Source organism: Sebastes umbrosus, chromosome 5 (genome assembly GCF_015220745.1).
Source record: "Sebastes umbrosus isolate fSebUmb1 chromosome 5, fSebUmb1.pri, whole genome shotgun sequence".
NCBI lineage: Eukaryota > Metazoa > Chordata > Actinopteri > Perciformes > Sebastidae > Sebastes > Sebastes umbrosus.
This window is the reverse complement of record NC_051273.1, coordinates 12,996,564-13,003,925: the sequence shown is the minus strand read 5'-3', so window position 1 is coordinate 13,003,925 and position 7,362 is coordinate 12,996,564.

Here is a 7,362-nt window from a genome sequence, read left to right as displayed (position 1 = left end):
AATGCCTTTTTCTATGGTGTTCCTCAAGGTCTTGGTGTCTTAATCTGGGTCATTGGGTCACTTTTTTTTAAAGATGTAATAAATTAATTTACCCACTAGATGGAACTGTTTAGCCATTATGATTGACTAGGCTGGGTAGCAGCTAGAGAAGGTATCCATGTGGCTATAGTAAACAAAGGTGAAGGTTTCAAATAATATAGACAGCCTACATCTCTCAAAAACTTTATTTATTTACAATCAAGGATATGTTGTATGATAAATAGAGGCAGTGTATGGTGAGTACTGACAGTGAGAGCCACACACAAGGAATGACTGAAAAGCACTTTTTCCATGCAATCCCAGGAAAAAAAAAGATCTTGTCATAGTCAAGATGAAAAGGCTGCAGAGTGGTTGTACCAGTTTTGGGCCCAACTGAAGAACATGTCCTCGGACCAGCATTTCATCACTGTGATCGTATGGAAGTTTGGATACATTTAGGAAGTGTTTGATGATAAATCTACTATAAAATGTCTCTTTTGCAATGTATATTCTGAGATACATATTTAGCCTACATATTTCAGGGAGTAATTATATTTATGCTAGAGGCTCTGTAAGGCTGCACGGTACTTCAGCTAAATGCTAACATCAGCTACTCACAATGACAATGTTAAGTATGTTAAACATCTTAGTTTAGCCTGCTGACATTTGTACTAAACACAAAGCACAGCTGAGACTGATCATGGCGCTTCATAAAAAGTTATTACAGTTCATCCTGAGGGGAACGTGAATGTCTGTACAAAATTTCATGGCAATCCATCCAGTGGATATTTCAGTCGATGTACAGTGCGTCAGGGTTGACGTAATTTTTCGTAAGCCAACCAGGAAGTTAGCATCGCTGTGGTTCCCTCGACAAAAAGCCAAAGGGATTTTTCCATTGGGTTTTGGATTATTGCAGAAAATAAACTCTGTGGCAAACACACGTTTGTGATACTTAAAAGTTTTATTCAGCAAGATAATCTTCACAAATGAACACTACTTGTATGACTTTTGAAGCGTGAATGCAAAATAAAAAGTTATATAAACAAACTACACCACGGTCAAGGAGCACAAGGATGAGGATACACAACGACGAGGCTGTAACGGCGGACGAGTCGGCATATAATGAAATTTATAGTGTCATTTAGCCAATTGTTAGGAACCGACTTTTTTAAGACAAAAGCTTCAAAATTCACAAGAGGGATATTTACTGAAGTATTTTATATTGTGGAACAAAATGTTAAAATCTGTTAACCACAGACCTTATTTCAGGCATCTAACTAAAAACCATTCAAATAATCCATTGACTTCCAGGCGAGTGAACTGGAATTGTTAAAATGCTAACTCATTTCTGGGTTTTAGGAGTCATTCCTGTAGCACTCCATTGGCATCACAGTGCTAAAATGGCTTAAAACAAGGACCACAAAGTGTAGGCCTACACACCACAACATGTAAAGAATCAAGAATCGAGGAAAGGCAAAAAAAGTGAGTATTAACATTGACAGACTTTGCAGGAAGCTTCTCCAAAGTCAAGGAACAACATATTTCAGTAGACGAGTTAGTAGACAGTAGGCAAGCACTTACGTATTTACAACTGTATTTAAGGATGTGGGTAATCTGGTTTCTGGACTGGAAAGCCGCTGGCCAACGTTGAGCCACTGTTGAGCATCTGTGGAATCACTAAGTGAGACCAGTAGCACTGCATGTCAGTAGATTGAACACTATGTGCAGCCTGGTGTGATCCATACAGCAGGTGACCTTTTTCAACGAAGAGCAGACAAGTAAAAAATAACAGCTCAGCTCTGCAGCATTTAACATCTGATTTCCCTCCATGTGTAAAACACAAAGTGCACGCTGCTCTCTGAAAGCTGCTCCAGAGGTGAGTCGATTTATTAACCGACTCTGCTGCTTTTTTTGTGAGGCGCTTGATTGTTTTTACTCTGCTCCTCAGGGAACCCAGACTAATGGAAATGAAAAAAAAAATGCATTCAGTCTAATTCAGGCTTCATATCTAGCCTTTTTTTAAATAACAAAAAATCTGTCATTTCCCTCCTGTGGGGACATGACTCCAAATAAGACATTTGCATTGGAAACATAAAAAAACCCCACACCTAACTGACAGATTTCTGTTTCGCTTCCCTGAGGAAAAGTAAGCTTTAAACACTGCATTTAATGGCTTGTTAAAATAACTGTTTTTGCAGTAAAGCCCTTGTGGCCATGTTTCACTGCACAGACAGACGTAATGTTGCCTCAGTTAACAACCTGTCTGTCTGATTGTCTGTCTGTACATCCCACCACTCCCATCCTGTTTAGAGGGCTTTCTTTTGACAGCCTCATCCCATAAAGGAGGCCCTGTCTGGGCTTTGAGAGGCTGCAAAAGCCCCCTAGATGACAGATGGATGGATGGATGAGGTAAGGATGAGAGAGGAGGCTGTAGATTAGATGTTCACAGCATACCCTTTCTTCCTGAAGACTCACACTCTGTCTTTTCTGAAGACTCACACTCTGTCTTTTGGTCAGTCATGAGTGAACAAAAAAACAAAAGTCAAAGTCAGGCATGAACACTTGAGCTGTGAGAGATGGGAGTAATTACTATCTGAGAGAGAGAGAGAGAGGCAGATAGGACGAGAGGAGCAGGAAGAGGAAGAATAAAGGAAAGGAAGGGAAACCCGAGGGACTTCTGACACTTCCTCCGGATCTGAGCTGGGAGCAAACAAAGGCAGCGACACAAAAATAAAAATGTAAGATCATTGGTGGTCTCTATGTCATGCCTGCAGCTGGTTTGATTCCACTTTTCTTCTAGTAGCCCTCAGAGAGGCTAGTGTGCTGAACCGGCACCTTTTCCCTCACATGAGATTACAACAGAAGAGAGTCTACAAAAGTGATAATACGCAACGAGGTGTCCTAATATACGAAAAATAACAGACAAGGTTCTTCTTATAGTTTGTTAGTTTCTTCATCCAGATACCAAATGTTCCAAATATGTTTGTTTGAATGGATTTGACATTGGGATATTATTTAATGCTATTAATCGTATAGACGTGGACATTTTTTTCATAGGCTTTTTAGGTTTAGTCTCTTTTTTTTCTTTTCTTATGGTTTGGTCAAGTTTGCATTTGTTCTTCTTCTTTCACTTGAACTTGACTTCTCTGCTCGCCTGTTAACTATTTCTCAAGCACTCTCAATCACAGCACAGGATGTTAAGGTGCTACAACTGACTTTGCATAGACTGTAAATAAGAAGTGGGCGTAGTCCCCGTGACGTCACCCATTGGTTTGTGGACTGCCGTTTTGAAGCCTCCAATTCGGCATTTTGGCCGACGCCATCTTGGTTTTTTGCAACCAGAAGTGACATGAGAGGGTTGAGCTTAGTACGACTGAATAGGTTATAATTCAATTTCATGAACTGAAAACACACTGTGAAAGGGTTAAAGTCGTAAGACCAAAACACGGACAACACTGGACAACGCATACTCTGCTTTATGGTCTATTTGACTCTAAATGGGATCATAATTTACTAAATGAACATCATGCTATATTGAGGATGACTTGATAGCGATTGAGACCATAAACCCATGTTTACAATGTTACAATGTTACAAAAACAAATTGAGGAGTTTGTGCTGCTTCTGTCGTTTATTTCCCCCAATTTTGTTCATGGTTTATACAAATTGAAATGATCTACAAGGCTTTGGTAGAACACATGGTTGTTGTTGTTGTCAGCTCACAGCAGCAGCTTTGATGACTAGAGTCTGGTTTCAGTGGGTGCTAGATTGGCTCTCAGGTTGTCCCTCTCACATAGGTACACAAACACAGGGCCCCTGCTGATCTATAAACCTGATAAGAAGTCCATCCTGACAGCCTGCAGTGACTAATGCTCCGGCAGACTCCTGAGGGTCGAGAGTGCTGTCTGTAGAGAGAGAGAGGGTGACAAACCATGGATAGGTGAGTGGTGGTGTTCTGGGTGATGGTGGTACCTGTAGTGGGCACAAAAGAAAACTCAAGAAATATTAACACTAGTCAGGGGGAGACTAAGCCGTCTGTAGCTACGTCCGTATTCTGAATACTGTAGCCTATGTAATCCTTTATGACTTTTTTAAGCCTAAAACTGTCATTACTGAAATCACACAAAAAAAATATTGTAATTTGTATGAAACTGATCTACAACCAGTATCAAACAAGTGCTTGTTCGACACAGTCTTTGAAAACTGAAATCACAGACAATCTGTGATTTTGACGCCCCAGAATCAGCATCAACACCAATAATTCATCAAAGTAATGATGATAAACTGAGTGCTTACTAATTGGAGATTTGCACATCACTAAATCAAAACCGGTTGCAACACACAATCTAGTTCTTACATAGACAAAATTAGTTGTTACTGTACTAAACAGGCCTTTACATTTACATCTACTGTAGGCAACTGCCTGATGCAACTGTTATACAGAATTAGCTAACTGACAGAAGTACCACTAACGTCAGCCATGTAGATGGAAGAGTAAAAGAAGTAACATGGTTGACATATCTGACCTGACAATGGATCAAAATATTTTTTATTTAATAATAAATGATAATAATAATAATAATAATAATAATAATAATAATAATAATGATAACTAAATTGCATTCACTCAAATCTCAATAGGCCTACTTCAAATTTCAAAATGTAGTCTAATGCTGAAAACATTGGTTAGATTAATTGGATGTTTCCTTCAAATTCTTAACTAAATAAATACGACTAACTCTGAAACAAACAGATTTATCCATGTATTCATAAATAGATAAAGGACCATTGCTTTGTTTTCTTTATTGTGCTTGACTGGACACACTACAGTTGTTTCCTAATAACAGTCATCCCTATATGACATCCTTAAGTTTTAATGGTGCAACCTGATTTAGTAAATCACTATTTAGAAACTAGCTAGAAGTTGCTACAAACTTAGGAAAGACTTTCCACATTAAGTTAGTAGTGCACCCAAAAATCATCTGCACGGTGAGAAGGTCACAGGAAGTTTTTCTTTTGAAATGTATCCGTCTCAACTCTACTTCCTCATCTGTATTTCCAGTCTTAGCCAACACACATGTAGGCTACAGCTCACTCATGGCATTTAGAGTTATACTGTTGTTCCCATCCTCACATCAGTGTGACATTCACCTCCTCATCTGGTGTTTCACCTCGTTGCGCTGGCTTCCTTCTCTCTTTCTGGGCGGCAGAAAGCCCGTGGAGAGCGGTGGGCACGGTGTTTACGATGCTGGGTGCATCATCACATAATAGCATTCCGTAAATATACATTGCACAGACATAACAGCCTCGGAGACAACCTCACACTCAGTATGGGGCCTATTTCTTACAATCACAGAGAACATCTAATTATTCATTTTCACGCTGCTCTGAAAACGACTCGTCGAAGAGCTCATTTAATTTGTTCTGGCAGTCTGTCTGATTGCTTTGCTAATTTTCCTGTCAGATATCTCTCTGCTTGGTACTCATATAAATATCATTATGACATAAATAACAACACGTCGTGGAGCATAGATAAGAATGTACTTACGCCTCACAAAATATCGTACAGGGCCAGTCCAAGTGTTTTTGGGGCCTTAAAGAGACACAAGATCTTGAATAAGGAGGAAAAAACCCATGTTGTGGAGGTCAGCATGGGGTCAAAGTATAATTTTGTTCAACTCAAGCTGGAAAAACATTGCAGAAAATCACATGTTGAAAGGCCTGTTAGATGGAAGTAAGAGCAGGATTATCAAATTGGATGCAGCTACTCTTTTAGGATTTGTTAAATCCTAAAAGTACAAAACTATGAAAAATATAGATATTAAAAACCTTAAGATACACACTGACATCTTTAGCTACAGCACTCACAGATTAATATCTTGTTTAATTTGTATGCTCCTTAAGTGATGCCAATTTGTGAGTGATTAAATCTAATCCCTGAACAATTTGATCAAATCCCTCTTGAAGTTTTATCTCTCATTCAGTTTTACTTGTGCTTAGCTCCATCCTCTCGTGTCACTTCTGATTGCAAAAAAAAACGCCAAAAGATGGCGATGGCCAAAATGCTGAACACGAGGCTTCAAAACGGCAGTCCACAAACCAACCGGTGACGTCAAGGTGACTACGTCCACTTCTTATACAGTCTATGGCTTGAAGACAACAATTTTGTTAACAGTAAGTCTGCGTTACAAACTGGAGGTGTGGAGTTTGAAAGACATTATTTACATGTCAGTAAGGGTCTAATAAAAGATGCTAATGTGAGTTGCAAGATGGTAAATGAAGGATCCAGTATTTTTGGAGCTTGACCGATGCTAGGGACTAAAAGTCAGGATATTTTGGCCTCTGCTGCCTTAATGTTGACCCTCTTTTTCTTTTATAAATCTACCTTTTACAAGTCTCTTAAAGTCCAATACTCCAGTCCAGTACTAAATCTCTCGAGTATCCCTTCAAACTTTTGCCAAAGTTGTTGCTAAAGAATTAACACCTCATATGAGTTCTGATGAGTTTGGGTAACTGTTGAGTGAGTTTTAGTTCCGAAACTGCATAACTTGAAAATTAATGTTTATGTTTCTGGGGGGGGACTTTCCACAAATTGGCCAAGAAACTCATATTGGGAAATGTAATACAGAAAGTTGTTTAAACAATTTTAGGCTGTACAAACTTTATCCAGCCTGCTTCAGGAACTGTCTGATGATTTATTATGCATAGAAGCCTCAAATCCTTTGTAGAGAATGAATAAATGCATCATGTTTGAATTATTAAACAGTGACAGGCCTGTGTGTCTTAGCTGATTGGCTGTTTACACCACTGATGTGGAAGTTGGGGTAAATAAACAGCCTCATAGTGCAGTCAGTCGTCTCCATTCTTGGATTCTTCTTCTGTTTTACTCATCATCAGCTCATCGCGACACAGCAACAAACACGAGGCCGGCGACACTCCGAGACGCCAAGAGGAAGACCAGGATTTCCACGAATTAGGACAAACACAGATGAATTAAACATCAGAGCAGCTTCCACTCCTGAATTCCCGCCACCGCCGCCGTCTCTCAGTGTTCGGTTCTCTAAAAGCAGACGATCTATCAAACAGAGGGAAGACGCACAAGGGCCCATCTATACTGAAGAGTGACACAGATTTCAGATGGAAAAAAACAACAACTGACAAGGACATCAGCTCCGTCAAAACAGGAAGTGTGCGGGCAGGACTGAGCGGGAGGCTGGCGACGACGATGCAGGAACGAGACGAAGGAAAAACATAAAAGACAGGATATGCCCAGAATAAATGAAGAGAGGCTTTTTTTTCTATACGGAGAAAAAAAAAGTCACATTAATCTTTAAAAAAACACAA